The 16899-nt window shown below is 44.2% G+C and overlaps 2 long non-coding RNA genes across 4 annotated transcripts in view; one reads left to right on the forward strand and one right to left on the reverse strand.

Moving 5' to 3' along the window:
• Nucleotides 1-6443: 6443 nt before the first annotated feature.
• The window catches only part of LOC117802305, a 14491-nt gene continuing 4035 nt past the window's right edge, over nucleotides 6444-16899 (reverse strand). The window contains exon 3 of the long non-coding RNA XR_004625419.1: nucleotides 6444-7016. This is a non-coding gene — a long non-coding RNA (uncharacterized LOC117802305). The remainder of the gene's footprint in view (nucleotides 7017-16899) is intronic.
• On the forward strand, nucleotides 7181-15177 carry LOC117802304. 3 transcript variants are annotated; one of them, XR_004625418.1, is made up of 4 exons: nucleotides 7181-7342; nucleotides 7763-7850; nucleotides 8158-8333; nucleotides 14694-15177. It is a non-coding gene; the product is annotated as an uncharacterized LOC117802304 (long non-coding RNA). The 3 variants fall into 3 exon arrangements; XR_004625417.1 differs by lacking the exon at nucleotides 14694-15177 and adding an exon at nucleotides 10800-10858 and having other exon boundaries at nucleotides 7181-7350; XR_004625416.1 differs by having other exon boundaries at nucleotides 7182-7350.

Genomic DNA, 16899 nt, shown 5'->3' on the forward strand with positions numbered 1-16899 from the left:
CCCAAGACTGCATAGCCATAAAGTAGTAAGAGTTGGATTGGAACTCTGGTCGACCTCATTCCGAAGCCCAACAGTATGGCATGTTGGCCAGAGAGTGGAGTTTGGAGCTAATTCACCTGAGTTCAATTCCATGTTCAAATTCATCTAGTATTCGTGGTAAGCCTCTGAAAAGAGGGCCATTACAACGTCTGCTTTAAAAGTGAAGAGACGGCACAGAGGTGTTACATAGCAGGAGAGGGCAGAGCTGGGACTGCCATCCAGGAAGTTTGGCTCCAGAGACAGAGCCACTAACCTCTATGTTTTCCTGTCTCTCAACAATCCTCATTATTAATGTTATTATTTGACTCGCTGCCCTGGCTCTTGGTGTCTTTGAGGTTTTACACTGCTCTGACATTTGCATCCTTGCTTGTGCCTCACTTTCAAACGCTGACTATGTTGGGCACTCAGCCCCCAGGATAGAATAACCTTGGTGCGCAGCCCTGTTGGCCATATCACTGGCCTCTTCCCAGCCCTTGAGAACTGCTTGTAGCTCAGGCAGGGATTCTAATCCAGCAGGTGAAGTCAGGGAGGTGAGTTATCTGCAGGATGACCCAGGCCTCAGAAATCTCCTCCAGCAGTTTATCTCAAGAGGTTAAGGACTCAAGATCATCTCAAAGGATTATTTGTTTCCCTAAACAATTTTTTAGCTCTTTCAGATAAGAGACAAGCATTGAACCCACTGCAGGGTTTAGTACTCTACCTGACACATATTAGGTACTCAATAGATTTGACTGAATGATGAAAGAAAGAATGAATGAATGAATGAATGAATGAAGAGACCCAGATTTTTAGTTTAGCTCTGTGCTGTTCCATAGGGTAGCATGTGACTATTTAAATTTTAATTAAAGAAAATTTAAAATTCAGTTTTTCATTTGCATCACCACATTTCAAGTACATAATAACCACATGTGGCTAGTGGTTATCATATTGGAAAGAGTGGATATAGCACATTTCCATCATCATAGAAAGTTCTGTTGGACAATACTGGGTTAGAGGATGAGGTGAGAGAAGGAAAAATGGTGCATAGGGAAAACATTTATCACAGGATGATGGCTTTACCTCACTTTCAACACTTTTCAAACAGCCTAGATCAGTCCTCTCTCATTAGATTATGTTGCATACTGCCCGTTCAGAGGTCTAGGAATCACCTCAGAAATCTGTTATTGAGAATCATATCTCTGATCATATCCATGACCCAAACTTCTAAGAAAAAGAAGACAGGAGATTGAAGGAGGAACTAAAGCCACAGTGTTCTTTCTGTCACAGGCCGCAAGAAACTAGCCCATCCAGGGTGCTTTGTGCCCATTATTTCATCTGGTCCTCCCAGCGTCCCTGTAGGACACAGAGGGGCAGTGAAGGTAAGTGGCTGAAAGTCAGGTACTTGTGAAATGGTGGAAGTAAGTCCCCACACTCAAAACATCAGTAGATGGACTGACAGATGTGTTCCCACTAAGACAGTAGAAGGCAGAAAAATGGGTAAAATATGCTTCAAGAAGCTTATAACTCAGTGAAGGGAAAACAAGAGAAGCACATTATAACTATATAACCATACATACACACACGTATGTATTTAACACATATATACACATGTATACACTAATATGTCTATATTATATACATTATAATATGTGCAGACACACACACAATAACATAATAACTATCATTTGTTTGCTATATTAGAGCTTACAGGTACTTTTCTTCAGCAAATCACTGTGATGAATGTCAAATGAATGGAATGTTGACACAGAAAGCAAGTGTTCTAGGAATTCAGAGCAGAGGGAATACACTGCACAATGGGGTGAGGGGGGAAAGTTTTGATTGAGGCACAGAACTAGCAAGAATGTTGGGCAGTCCCACCAACCCGAATACAACTTCTGGCTTCCAAACTTGCCAGATTCTCCATTGCTTCTAGTTTTTAGTGAGATGATTATAAATTCATTTTACTTTCTAGGGGATAAAATGTTGACTGAGTACTTAGTGGTCTGTGTTTTCTCTCTGATCCTCCATCCAAATGATCAACATACTAAAAACAACAACAGCAAACCTCCCACACATTTCACGTGATTCTAGACACATAGAGTAACTTCAAACTCTAAGTGTAAAAAGATTTGAGTTGCCTTTACTTCATTACCCTGTTTTGAGGACACTGTGGTATATAGCTCCAACCCCTACTCAACGCTCGGGGTTATGTAATGTCAATTCTGCCCATAATTCCTGCAGTGTAGAATGCAAAAAACTCCAGCACTGCATTCTGACTGGGCTTGCCTGGGTTCTCCTTTCACAATCACGGCCACCTCCCTGTTGGTGGTGATTTGGAAATGTCTTTCTAAAGTTCTGTGCACTTTGCCTCAGCTTCCTTTAATTTTTTCTAAAGCTTCTGTCTTTCTTTCTTGGAATTTCTTTGGTTTCAAGCCACAGAAACTCATTATGGCTAACTTAAACAGAAAAGTTGAGGATTGAGAGGATATTGGATAGCTCACAGAATCAAGGAAGGCTGAAAAACCAGGCTTAGGGAACACAGCAATGAATGCAGCTCCAGGATTCAGCGGCAGAAATCAAGTCTTGCCTTTGCCACCTGCTGAGATGAATGAGTGACAATCAGATGCTTCCATCTCTCCCACTCATGTCCATCAGCCCAAGCCCCCGCCGAGCCGAGGGAGTCTGGTTAGCCTAGTTTAGGCAGAGGAAGTTCAGTTGGGGAAAGGAAGGACACCTTATCTGACAGGCTTTACGACCACAAAGAGGTAATTCCCAGAAGAGTCCAGGGACTGTTGTCAGAGGAAGAGAGAGTTTGCGTTGGATGAGCAAACCTCAGAACACAGCCACCATACTGCACTTTCTCTTCCTAACCTCCATTTCCAACCTTTTCTAATTATCCATAATAGGAGTGACCAATTTATCTTCCAAGGTTATAGAAAAGATATTTTTTAAAAAATCCATTTGTATTGGAATTTTCCCCAAAAGGTGTTAATGGTTGGAGAAGTTTGGCCTTGCCCCTCAGTAGTTGGGTAGGAGGATTAAAGAAGGTAATGTATGCAAAACGCCTATTAGAGTGCCTAGCACGGAGCAAGTTCCATTACATGTCGTTGCCATCCCAGCCCTTCCCCAGTGGCTTGCAGGAGCCAGCTCATACCAGCTCACAAGAGCCAATCATCATAGTTTTGGGATTTTTACGCCATGGACATTGGAAATATTGCAAATGAGGACTTGCCCCCTACCTCACCCCCAAGGTAGTTATTAATCGTTTACCCATACATCACTGCGTCCACTTCTTTCTTCACGGAATCTAAGTAGAACCATGAAGGATTGAGTGTCAGTTAGGATTAGATTCAGCTGTGACTAAAAACAATAATGACAACAGTGGTTTACTACATACAAATTCATTCTCCAGATCTGGGTGGGTAGTCTGGGCTTGGCTAGTAGCTCTACTCTGTTGCCTCCCCATCCTCGAAACATGGCTTTTACTTCATGATCTAGGATGGCTGCTGTAGGGGCCAAGGGCCGGCCACCCCAAGATAGGCCAGTTTGGCACGGACATTATTTTGAGTTAAAAGCAATCAAAATGCAGCTGAGTAGGAGAAGCTGGTCACCTCTCCCTCATGGCCTGATTGTACCAGAGAGATATTTACAGAGATAACTCTTTACCTACAAAACTTATCTGCAAAATAGGGAGACCTTTGTTTTCTAAATATCTCCTTTCACCTTCTTGCTAATGGTCTTTCACTCCTTTGTATCCTCAGACACTACTCCTGTCCCAAGCTCATGTAAGTGTCATGTTGCCTCATTGTCTTTGGAATTTCATATGCTATCAAATTGTATTTTCTCCTGTTAATCTTTCTCATGTCAACTTGATTCTTAGTCCAGCTAGAAGGACCTTGCAGGACAGAGGAAGGTCTTCCTCCCTAATACTGCTCAATCTCCACGTCACAGCCAGCAGGGAGGAGAAAGGCAAAGAAACACACTCTCCTTTCTCTTAAGGCCATTGACAGAAGTAACGTACAACATTTCTGCTCATATGAAATAGGTTGAGGTGAAGTCACTTAACCACATCTAGGGGCAAGGGGGGCCTGAGCGTGTTTATTTACTCCAGGAAGCCATGTGCCCAGGTGGAAACAGGGAAGAAGGAAGGAGTGGATAGTGGGAGGCAGTTGGCCATCCCTCCTGTCACCAGCTAGAACCCAGGACTTGACCTTTACTGACCACTGGCTTACACTCACCAACCTTTGTCCTACATTTTTCCTTGAGCTCTTCCTTCCAGCTTATCTCTCTCCCTTTTTAAAAAAGATTTATTTATTTATTTTGAGAGATAGAGAGAGAGGGGGAGAGGGGCAGGAGAGGGAGAGAGAAAAACCCAAGTAGCAAGGAGCCCGAGGTGGGGCTCAATCTCATGACCCTGAGATCATGACCCAAGCTGAAACTAAGAATGGGATGCTCAACGGACTGGGCCACGCAAGCACCCCTCCAGTTTATCTCTTAACTCGGGCAAATGGACAGCAAAACCAGCCCTCAAGCAATAGCAACTGCCCTGACAGGACTTCCTGCTGGCCCAGACCGCCCAGACCAACTCACACCCGCACAGATGGATGATGGAATGACCTCTAGAATGACCTACAATTACCTTTACCTCATTATAATATTAAAACCTCCACCCAAGGAGGAGCCTCAGTCTCATTTGCATACAATGTGTGTATAGGCGTGTTTCCTTAAGACCCTTGCGCCCACCTCTACATTTGATGACAAGGTTTCCCTATGTAAATATTCACCCTAACCCTAAATAAAAGGAACTCATCGCCCTTGCTCAGCGAGTCGTATCTTTGGAAGCTATTCCCCATGGTCTCCTTATTTGCTGCAAATACAGTTTTCTTTGTGGGACAACCTGGTGCAACGTCTGATTCACCAAGGAGTGAGCCCAACGTTGGTTGCAGTTACACTCTCACTAGTCGGCAGGATGCTGTGAAGTATAGATGAGAGGGGAAAGTCCTACTGGGGAGATAGCAATGTGTGTGGTTTGTGGAACTCTGAAGGAGCTGGCTGGAACAGAAAATTAGAAATACTGAAAATGAGATTAAATAAACAAGATGAAGGGCAGATCTTAGTGAGGGTCCAGGAAAGCAGACAAAAGGATCTTTATCTGGTACCATTACAAACAGGAGGCATTGAACTTTTGGGTAGGGGAGCTGTACAATCAGAGGCATTTAAAAAATTTTAATCAGGCATTTTAAAAATTTTAATCTGGCACTTACATGCTAGACATGTTGAAGACCGGTGGAAAAACAGGAAGCATCAGGCAGGGCGGAGGGGAGACTGATTTCACAATCCAGCTGTGAGGTGGGAGTACATCCGAGAGGCATTTGCTGGACAATGCGTTCAAATTGATGTCTGGCCTGATAGGGAGTTTCAGGCTGAGGTGGGCAAGACGCAGCCTTTACAGGGTAAACAGAGCAAAACTGCCTTGGTAGGTGTTTTTGATTGGGTCACTTAGAAGCAGAACCTGGCACGGGACTTTTGTTCAAGGGATTGATTGAGGCAGGAGAAGGAGAGTGAGGGAAATGGGATGGCAAAGGGGAAGAGGCTGAGTAAAGGTGTGGGCTGAGCCCACAAGGAGGCCCTTGGCACAAGCGGCACAAGAGTGGACTCCAGCTGGAGGCAAGGGGGCTGGAGTTTTGTTGCCCCTCATCAGGCAGTCGTTGACCCAGGTCTGCCCAAAGTATGTGTAAGGGGGCAAGGTTTGGCTCCCATTTGGTCCAGGGCAATTCATCAGAAAAGGGACAGTTATGTGTGGTTGTTAGGCCACAAGCTTATGAGTGCTGAGTGGACCAGCTGCTAAAAAGGATCTGAGTGAGGCCCAGACAGCATCCATTTCAGTGGGTCCATTTTGTGTGTGTTGGATTTGAGGTGGTGAAGAAATAAGGTATTGGTATATGATTAGTGGGAAATGGGAGTTACAAGATAGGAGTTCAAGTAGAAGAATAAGGCTCGCTATGCAGATACTGGAGTGAGGGACCCCGGTACACGGATGATAGTTTCAAAGAGAAAGAATGAGCTCTTTGAGGGCCATGGATAGAGAGAGGGGAGTAAGCCTTTGGAAAGTTAAGTTGGTTATACCCTAGAGGGAACGTAGGTGGGAGAGTAGGAATCAATGAATAAAGCAAAGCAGAGATCAGTAGAAAGGTATGTTAGTATGGTAGTTGAACTTACATTATCACTGGAAGTCAAGGGAAGAAGACCTTGAAAAAGAATGAGCATGGAGGGGCGCCTGGGTGGCTCAGTTGTTAAGCGTCTGCCTTTGGCTCAGGGCGCGATCCCAGTGTTCTGGGATTGAGCCCCGCATCAGGCTCCTCGGCTGGGAGCCTGCTTCTTCCTCTCCCACTCCCCCTGCTTGTGTTCCCTCTCTTGCTGGCTGTCTCTCTCTCTGTCAAATAAATTTTAAAAATCTTAAAAAAAAAAAAAAGAATATGTATGGAGAAAAAGTTGAGGTGTTTTTATTTTTTGTCAGTTCTGATGTTGTTGGTGGCCTTTGAGGGAACAACTTCACAGCAGAACTGGCTTAGAAACCACATGGTGAGAGCTAGTAATGCTTTCCATATTTAATGCCATTCCATTCTGGTTCTTAACTCCTCTAGGGCACTTCCTGCTTCAGTTGATATGCGCTCATTCTTGCTTGTCCGAAGATTACTGTATGTTCTGGTTACCTAATGTTGCCTAACAAATTACCCCAAGACTGAGCAGCATGAGACGCCCTTTGTTATGTTCACGGGTTCTGTGGGTTAGGAATTTGGATACAGCACAGTGGCGATGGCTTGTCTCTGTTCCATGAGGTCTGGGGCTGCAGCTGGAAGACTCAAAAGCTGGGGCCTGGAATCATCTGCAGGATTCTTCACTCACATATCTGACAGTGGATGCTGGCTATTGGCTGGGGGCCCCAGTTTCTCTCCTGGTGGTCCAGATTGGGTTTTTCCCACGTGGTGGCTGGTTTACTGAAAGAAAGAAGCAGGCATGAACTGTATTCTTTTTACGACCTCACCGTTTTTTATTATCTACATTGTTCTCCCTGTACCTCATTGGTCAGTGCAGTCACAGCCCTACCCAGATTCAAGGGGAGGGAACATGACCCCACCCTGGAGTCTGTAAAACTGCAGAAGAGCAGTGAGGGGAGGGGCACTCATCTTTGGAGAATGCAATCAGCTTTACTCTGCAAAGCTCTCCATTTACTTCTTATGACTGGCCCCTTTATTCAACAACCATCAATAACAGCAATGGAAGGAACTACCTGAGGCTTAGAGGGATAAGTGTGCTGGCCCAGGTGACTCAGTAAGAGCTCTGATGTGACATGGACCCAGGGCTTCTGGGTTGATGCTGCTTCTGTTAAGAACTGGGTATCTCCAACTTCAGAGGAGAGGGGGGTGGGGGAATGGGATAGGCTGGTGATGGGTAGTAAGGAGGGCACATATTGCATGGTGCACTGGGTGTTATACACAACTAATGAATCATCGAACTTTACATCAAAAAAAAAATTAAAAAAAAAAAAAAAGAACTGGGTGCCTCCAAAGAGCAAATAAAACTCATGGAGACGGGGACTGTTTCTTCAGTGGCCCTGCTTCCTCCATCCTCATAACAGCTTGGGTCGAAAACAGGGCTGTGAACAGAGATCCCTCAGCCACTTACCGATTGACTGGTCCATTTGATATGACAATTGAATATAATTTTGTATCTCTTTTTTCAGGGGAACAGTCAAGGGCTAGGACACAGACCTAATGCTGCATTCAACTTCCTGGCTGGAAGGCCAGGATGAAGTTAGGTGGTGATCCGAGGTAACCGCGTAGGAAGAGCAGGCTGCTAGAAGGGAAGTGGCTGAGGCAATTCCTGTGGGTCCAGCTCAGAGAGGGGAGGGGAGCCAATTTCCGCCCCCTCCCCAACTCACATGCCAGCCCTAAACATGCTTCACAGCCTCAGGGGGAAACTCTGGCAAAGGATACAGCGGGGGCGGTGGGGGTGCTTATCGCGATCAGGAGTGGGTGCCAACAGATCTTAGAACTTACATCAGGACTCAATTTTCCAGCCCCTGCCTATGCCTTGCCACCTCTCCACCCAAACCCATCTTTGACTTTATCTCTTTAGAAATGTCCTCGGGCTTGCCGTTTCTCAGAGACTGCTGATCAGGAAGGACCTCTGGAAACCACAGTTTCCACTTCCGCTGAGGGGCAGAAAGCATGGGGCAGCCCAACCCCTCGATGCCTGGGAAGTGACAGAGGACCAAAGCTGGCTGTGTGTCGTAGGGCTACTGCCCTTACCAGGTAGGTCCCTGCTGTCCTGCACCAGCCCTGCAGGGCCCGCTCCGGGCGTTTTTTGCTTCTGGTTTCTCCCCATCCTGCTTGCCTCTGTGAAAAGGTGTATTCTCCCTGCTCAAGCCGCCTGAAAGTAGCTCCCTGTAACTTCTCATCTCACCCCCCACTCCTTGGCCTCACCCTCACGGACCTGGTGGACTGGCTTCAACAGTCTCATTTGTGAGTCACCCTCGCTGCTCTGTTCCAGCCCTACCAGTGTGCTTACTGCTCTCTCCCACAGAGGAATTACTCACTGCTAATGTCACCAATCCCTCTGGAATGTGCTCCCTCCTCCATTATACCCATTCTCTCTGCATCGTTTATTATTTTGTTTAAACTAACAAAGTTGTTTCCCCCCCTCTGATGATTAAAAAATGCATGTTTTTTGGGGGAAAATCTGTAAAATGAAAAATGTATACAAAAAAAAAAAAATTGAAAGTGCCTACAATTCTGCAACCTGATTTTAACTAACATTACCCTGTTGGTGGGCTTCCCTAGTATTGTCCTCACCAGGACTCCTTCCGGCCTCAGGCCCTCATGCATGCTTATTATTCCCTCTACTTAAAAGTCACACTCTCTGGGGCGCCTGGGTGGCACAGCGGTTAAGCGTCTGCCTTCGGCTCAGGGCGTGATCCCGGCGTTATGGGATCGAGCCCCACATCAGGCTCTTCTGCTATGAGCCTGCTTCTTCCTCTCCCACTCCCCCTGCTTGTGTTCCCTCTCTCGCTGGCTGTCTCTATCTCTGTCGAATAAATAAAAAATAAAATCTTTAAAAAAAAAAAAAAAAAAAAAAAAAAAAAAAAAAAAAAAGTCACACTCTCTCTCTCTCCCTTTCCCCTCTTCTTGCTCCCCCCTCTTCTTCTCTTCCCTATTCATTCTGTGAGTAAATCCACCCATGTGTATAATCATAAAGGTCATTCCTGCAGAAAAACCTTTCCTCTACCCCCAAGTTATGTCTCTCTATTACACACTCACAGTACCCAGTACTTTTCCTTGCAGCACTTACCACAACTAGAAATAAACCATCATTTTTGTTCTCATGTGTTTAATGTGTGTCTAAGCTACTTGACGTAAGGTCCATGACTTGCTTGCTTGTTTGTTCTGTGGACCTAGCATCTACCACAGTGCCCTGTGTACAGAAAACACACAACACGTTGCACCAAGACACCTTCCCAGAATAACCCTGTATCTGTCCTCTCAGCACTTTAAAATAATCAATTTAACAAATTTAAGGAATCAATCACCATATGAGACCTAGTTCCAGGTAGAGGACACCTGGTTCTTGCCCCAAGGAGTCTTCAGCCTTTTGAGGGAGACAGAAGCGGAGGGTTCTGATGTGTGCTTGATGGTCTGTTATAAGTATATATGATCAATAGTGTCAAGGAAAGCATGGGGGAGGGGCCCCAAACTCGCCTCGAGGGAGAGGATGCTATGGCTTTCATCCGTCCTCGTTAATGCATTTACTTCATAGAATCACAGGATAGTAGAATTGCACAGCACTCAAGATCAACAGGCCCCAACTCTTTCCATAACGTGAGGAAACTACAGCAGTGAGTGCCTTGGTCAAAGCCACTGGGTAACTTACTGATGGCAGATCTGTGACGAGAGCCTCAATCGTGAGACTCCCAGCCCAGTACTCTAACTCCATCTTAGAGGCCTTTGGAATCTGCCCCCCTCCTCCTTCCATTCTGTTAATCCCCGAGTCCTGCTGATTTGACCTTGTCAAGGTTTCTCCAGTCCGTCTGCTTTTCCTCTGCTCCCCTCCACCATGCTTCCAGCCTCCATTGTCTCCAGCCCCGGCACCTACATGCCCCTCCTGCCTCGTCTTTCTGCTTCTAGTCTTTTCCTGCTCAGATTCTTTCTCTGCATTACAGCGAGAGTGAGCCTGCACAGGCCTAAGTGTGTGCGTGCACACCCGCAGCTTAAAGGCTCATTGAGGGGCGCCTCGGTGGCACAGCCAGTGAAGCGTCAGACTCTTGGTTTCGGCTCAGATCCTGGTTTCACGGGTCAGGGGATTGAAACCCTGCGTCAGGCTCGGCCACTGTGGAGTCTTCTTCGGATTCTCTCTCCCTCTGTCCTTCCTGCTCATTCTTTCTCTCAAATAACTAAGTAAGTCTTAAAAAAATTAAAAAAGCCTCTGGGGCGCCTGGGTGGAACAGCGGTTAATCGTCTGCCTTCCGCTCAGGGCGTGATCCCGGCGTTATGGGATCGAGCCCCACATCAGGCTCCTCCGCTATGAGCCTGCTTCTTCCTCTCACTCTCCGCCTGCTTGTGTTCCCTCTCTCGCTGGCTGTCTCTATCTCTGTCAAATAAATAAAGAAAATCTTTAAAAAAGAAAAGAAAAAGAAAGTGGCTCAGTTTCATTCTTTTGCATGTAGGTATCTGGTTTTCCCAACACCATTTTTTTTTTTAAGATTTTATTTATTTATTTGACAGAGAGAGACAGGAAGAGAGGGAACACAAGCAAGGGGAGTGGGAGAAGGAGAAGCAGGCTTCCCACCACGCAGGGAGCCCGATGCGGGGCTCGATCCCAGGACCCTGGGATCATGACCTGAGCCGAAGGCAGCTGCTTAACGACTGAGCCACCCAGGCGCCCCCCCAACACCATTTGTTGAAGAGACTTTTTCCCATTGGATATTCATTCCTCCTTTGTTGAAGATTTATTGGCCATATAATTGTGCATTTATTTATGAGTTTTCTCTTCTATTCCATTGATCTATGTGTTTATTTTTATGCTAGTACCTTACTGTTTTAATTACTACCACTTTGTAATATAACTTGGTATCTGGAATTGTGATACCTCCAGTTTTGTTTTTCTTTATCAAGATTGCTTTTGCTATTCAGGGTCTTTTGTGGCTCCAAACAAAGTTTAGGATTGTTTCTTCTAGTTCTGTGAAAAATGCTGTTGGTATTTTGATAAGGATTGCATTAGATCTGTAGGTTACTTTGAGTAGTATAGACATTTTTTTAAAAGAGATTTTATTTCATTTATTTGAGAGACAGAGAGAAAGAGAGTGAGCAAGAGAGCAGGGGAAAGGGCAGAGGGAGAGGGAGAGAAACAGACTCCCCACTGAGCAGGGAGCCCAACTTGGGACTCGACACAGGACTCAATCTCACGACCCTGAGATCATGACCTGAGCTGAAATCAGGAATTGGATGCTTAACCTACTGAGCCACCCAGGCGCCCCTGAGTAGTATTTAACATTATTTGTTTTTCCAACCCACGAGCTTGGAATGTCTTTCCATTTCCTTGCATTGTCTTGAATTTCTCTCATCAGTGTTTTATAGTTTCAGAGTCTAGGTCTTTCACCTATTTGGTTAAATTTATTCCTAGATATTTTATTGTTTTTGGTGCAACTGTAAATGGGATTGTTTTCTTAATTTCACTTTCTGCTGCTTAATTATTAATGTATAGGAATGCAACAGATTTCTGTACTTTGATTTTGTAGCCTGCGACTTTACTGAATTCATTTATCAGTTCTAGTAGTTTTGGGGTAGAGTACTTAGGGTTTTCTATATATAGTATCATGTCATCTGCAAATAGGGAGAGTTTTACTTCCTTTTTACTATTGGATGCCTTTTATTTATGTTGTCTGATTGCTGAGGCTGGGACTTCTAGTACGATGTTAAATAACAGTGGTAAGAGTGACCTTGGGAGTCACTGTTTCTGACCTCGGGGAAAAGCTCTCAGTTTTTCACCATTGAGTATGATTTTAGTTGTAGATTTTTCATATGTGGCCTTTAGCAAGTTGAGGTATGTTCCCTCTAGATGTACTTTCCAGAGAATTTTTATCATGAATGGATGTTGTACTTTGTTTAATGCTTTTTCTGCATCCATCGGAATTGTCATGTATGGTTTTTATCCTTTCTCTTAGTGATATGACATAACATGTTTGTGAATATTGAACCACCTTGCATCCTGGGAATAAATCCCACTTGATGGTTGATGTATGATTTTTTTTAATGCATTGTTGGATTCAATTTGCTAATATTTTGTTGAGGACTTTTACATCTATATTCATGAGAGACATCAGCCTGTAGTTCTCTTTTTTTGTGTGTGTGGTTTGTTTTTCTGATTTTGGTATTAGGGTGATGCTGGTCTCATAGAATGAATTTGGAAGTTCTCCTTCCTCCTCTATTTCTTGGAATAGTTTGAGAAGAATAGGTATTGACTCTTCTTTAAAAGTTTGGTAGGATTCGCCTGGGAAACTGTCTGGTCCTGGACTTTGTTTGGGGGAAGTTTTTTGATTATTTATTCAATTTCATTGCTGGTAATTGGTCTTTTCAAAATTTCTATTTCTTCTTGCTTTAGTTTTGGTAGATTATATGCTTCTAGTAACTTATTCTGCTAAGTTGTCAAATTGGTTGGCATACGGTTTTCATAATATTCTGTTACCATTGTTCATATTTCTGTGGTGTTGGTTGTTATTTCTCCTATTTCATCAGTGGTTTTCTTTATTTAGGTCCTTTCCCCCTCTCTCCTCTTTCTTTTCTTTTCCTTTTTCTGTTTTGGATGAGTCTGCCTGGAGGTTTAACGATTTGTTCATCTTTTCAAAGAACCAGCTCCTGGTTTCGTTGATCTGTCCTGTTGGTTTTTTGGTTTTTTTGTTTGTTTGTTTGTTTGTTTGTTTCCATATCATTTATTTCTGCTCTAATCTTTATTATTTCCTTCTTTTTGCTGGGTTTAGGTTTTATTTGTTCTTCTTTTTCTAACTCCTTTAGGTGTAAGGATTTTTGTGTGTTTTAGAAGGAAAGGAAAGAATCAGGCAGAGTGGGACTCTAAAGGAAACCCTCCCCTAAGTAGGCTTTAGTTTTGCAAGGTACTGGAGACTAGGTTGTGCAGCATACCAAGAAGAATCAGGGCTAGTGCTAGAACATTCCTTCATTCTACCCACGTTCCAGGCACAAGGATGTAGAGGTAAACAAACAAGGTGCCTGGCTGGCTCAGTCAGTAGAGCACACAACCCCCGGTCTCAGGGTGGTAAGTTCAAGCCCCATATTGGGTGTGGAGTCTACTTGAGAGAAAGAAAGAAAGCAAGCAAGCGGACTGAGTCCTTGACCCTGGATTTGGAGTCTAAAGGAGGTGATGTGTGTGGGTCACACTGGCATAGCAGGAGAACCAGGGAGGGAGAGTTGAAGCATAGGGCCCAGGAAAATCCCGACCTCAGGTATGGGGTTAGGGTGGAGGAAGGTGGTGCGCCTTTTCCAGGACACATAGTTCTTCAGTGCCTCTCCTCAGGGCCCCTTCAGTGCTATTTGGGGCTAGAAGGTATTTATTTGTTTACTTATTTACATAGGGCTTGAACTCATGACCCTGAGATCAAGAGTCACATACCCCACCAACTGAGCCAGGCAGGCACCCCTTTCTGGTCTTTCTTTCTTTCTTCTTTCTTTCTTTTTTTCAAGATTTTATTTATTTGCCAGAGAGAGAGAGAGAGAGAGAGAGTGTGCACAAGCAGGGGGAGCATCAGGCAGAGGGAGAAGCAGGCTTCCTGTTGAGCAAGGAGCCCTGTGTGGGACTCAATTCCAGGACCCTTGCATCACGACCTGAGCTGAAAGTCGATGCTTAACCAACTGAGCCACCCAGGCACCCCTCCCTTCCTTCCTTTCTTCCTTTCTTTCTTTCCTTTCAATTTTATTTATTTATTTGACAGAGAGAGTGAGAGAACACAAGCAGGGGGAACAGCAGAGGGAGAGAAGAAAGGTTTCCACTGAGCAGGGAGCCCAATATGGGGCTCGAGCCCGAGACTCTGGGATCGTGACCTGAGCTGAAGGCAGACACTTAACTGACTGAGCCACCCAGGCACCCCAGAAGGTTTCTTTTTAATTTAGAAGATTTTTTAAATTAAAAAGTTATTTAAAAATTAGTATACAGTTGGGATGCCTGGGTGGCTCAGTCGTTAAGCGTCTGCCTTTGGTTCAGGGCGTGATCCTGGTGTCCTGGGATCGAGCCTGCTTCCTCCTCTCCCCCTCCCCCTACTTGTGTTCCCTCTCTCGCTGGCTGTCTTTCTCTGTGTCAAATAAATAAATAAAATCTTTAAAAAAATTATTATACAATAAAATTTACTTTTTTCAGTGTATACTTCTATGAATCTTTTAAAAAAGATTTTATTTATTTAAATATTATTTATTTATTTGAGAGAAAGTGAGAGAGAGCATGAGCAGGAGGAAGGGCAGAGGGAGAGGGAGAAGCAAACTCATTGCTGAGCAGGGAGCCCAATGTGGGGCAGAATCCCAGGACCCTGGGATTATGACCTGAGCTGAAGGCAGATGCTAAGGGACTGAGCCACCCAAGTACCCCTTAAAATATTTGATTTATTTATTTGACAGAGAGAGAGAGAACGAGCAGGCAGAGGGGAGGAGCAGAGGGAGAGAGAATTTGAAGCCGGCGCCATACTCAGCACGGAGCCTGACGTGGGTCGATTCCATGAATGTGAGATCACGACCTAAGCCAAAACCAAGAGTCAACCAAGAGTTGGAGGCTTAACTGATTGAGTTAAGAATGCTAACTGACAAGATTGAGTTAAGAATGCACCCAGGCACCCCACTTCTATGAATCTTAATACATGTAAAAATTCATGTAATCACCACCACAATCAAGATATGGAACAGTTCTACTGCCCCAAAAAAATCCCTTATGCTGTTTCTTTGTAGTCACATTCTTCCTCCCATCCCCCACAAACCTCTTGGTAATTTGAACTATTCTCCATGACTATTGTTTGTCTTTTCAAAAATGTCACATAAATGGAACAAAGTAGCATATAATCTTTAAAAAATTTTTTTTCATTTATTTGAGACAGAGAGAGAGAGAATGCGTGAGAGAGCATGAGTTGGGGGTAAGAGGAACAGAGGAAGAGGGAGAAGCAGACTCCCAGTGGGGCTCCATCCCAGGACTCTGGGATCGAGCCAAAGGAAGATTTTTAACTGACTGAGCCACCCAGGCGCCCCTAAAAAAAATTTTTTTTAAATGATCTCTATACCCATTGTGGTGCTCAAGCCCCCAACCTCCAGATCAGCAATCATGCCCCACCAAGTGAGACCACCAGGTGTCCCATCATGTAACCTTTTTTTAAAAAAGATTTTATTTATTTATTTGACAGAGAGAGAGACAGCCAGCGAAAGAGGGAACACAAGTAGGGAGAGGGGGAGAGGAAGAAGCAGGCTCCCAGCAGAGGAGCCTGATGTGGGGCTTGATCCCCGGACTCTGGGATCACGCCCTGAGCCGAAGGCAGACGCATAACGACTGAGCCACCCAGGCGCCCCACCATCATGTAACCTTTTGAGATCAGATTTGTTCACACAGCATAATGCTTTTGAAAGTCATCCAAGTTGCTGCATGTATCAATAATTTGTTTCTTTTGTTTCTGGATAGTATTCCACGGTATGGACATGCCAAGTTATGCATTTACCCATTTTAACCCAGTTTTATCACAAATAAAGCTGCTATGAACATCGAGTGTACAGGTTTTTGTATGAACATATTTTTATCTCTCTCAGATAAATACATAGGGGACTGTTGAGTTATACGGTAAGTGTATCAACTTTATAAGAAATTGTGGAGCTATGTTCCAGAGTAGACTTTGCATTCCACTAGTAATGAGACAGAATTGCTCTGCATTCTTGTCAACACCTGATGATGCGGTCAGTATTTTTTACTGTAGCTATTCTAATGGATCTGTACTGGTAATTCATCATGGCTTCAATCTACAAAATTGATGGCCAAATGTCAAGCTTGTTTGCCTTTTTTATATTCTCTTAGTGAAGTGTCTATTTAAGACTTTTGCCTATTTTTTGGGCAGAAGATATGAGCAGACACTTTTCCAATGAAGCCATACAAATGGCTAACAGACACATGAAAAAATGTTCAAAATCATTAGACATCAGGGAAATTCAAATCAAAACCACATTGAAATACCACCTTATGCCAGTTAGAATGCCAAAAATTGACAAGGCAGGAAACAACAAATGTTGGAGAGGATGTGGAGAAAGGGGGTCCCTCCTACATTGTTGGTGGGAATGCAAGTTGGTACAGCCACTCTGGAAAACAGTGTGGAGGTCCCTTAAAAAATTAAAAATTGAGCTACCCTATGACCCAGCAATTGCACTATTGGGTATTTACCCCAAAGATACAGACGTAGTGAAGAGAAGGGCCATATGCACCCCAATGTTCATAGCAGCATTGTCCACAATAGCTAAATCATTGAAGGAGCCGAGATGCCCTTCAATAGATGACTGGATTAAGAAGATGTGGTCCATATATACAATGGAATATTACTCAGCCATCAAAAAGAACGATTTCTCAACATTTGCTGCAACATGGATGGGACTGGAGGGGATAATGCTAAGAGAAATAAGTCAAGCAGAGAAAGACAATTATCATATGGTTTCACTCATTTATGGAACATAAGAAGTAGGAAGATCGGTAGGAGAAGAAAGGGAAGAAGAAAGGGGGGGGTAATCAGAAGGGGAATGAACCATGAGAGACTATGGACTCTGGGAAACAAACTGAGGGCTTCAGAGGGGAGGGGGGTGGGGG

The sequence above is a fragment of the Ailuropoda melanoleuca genome, chromosome 5 (assembly GCF_002007445.2).
Source record: "Ailuropoda melanoleuca isolate Jingjing chromosome 5, ASM200744v2, whole genome shotgun sequence".
NCBI lineage: Eukaryota > Metazoa > Chordata > Mammalia > Carnivora > Ursidae > Ailuropoda > Ailuropoda melanoleuca.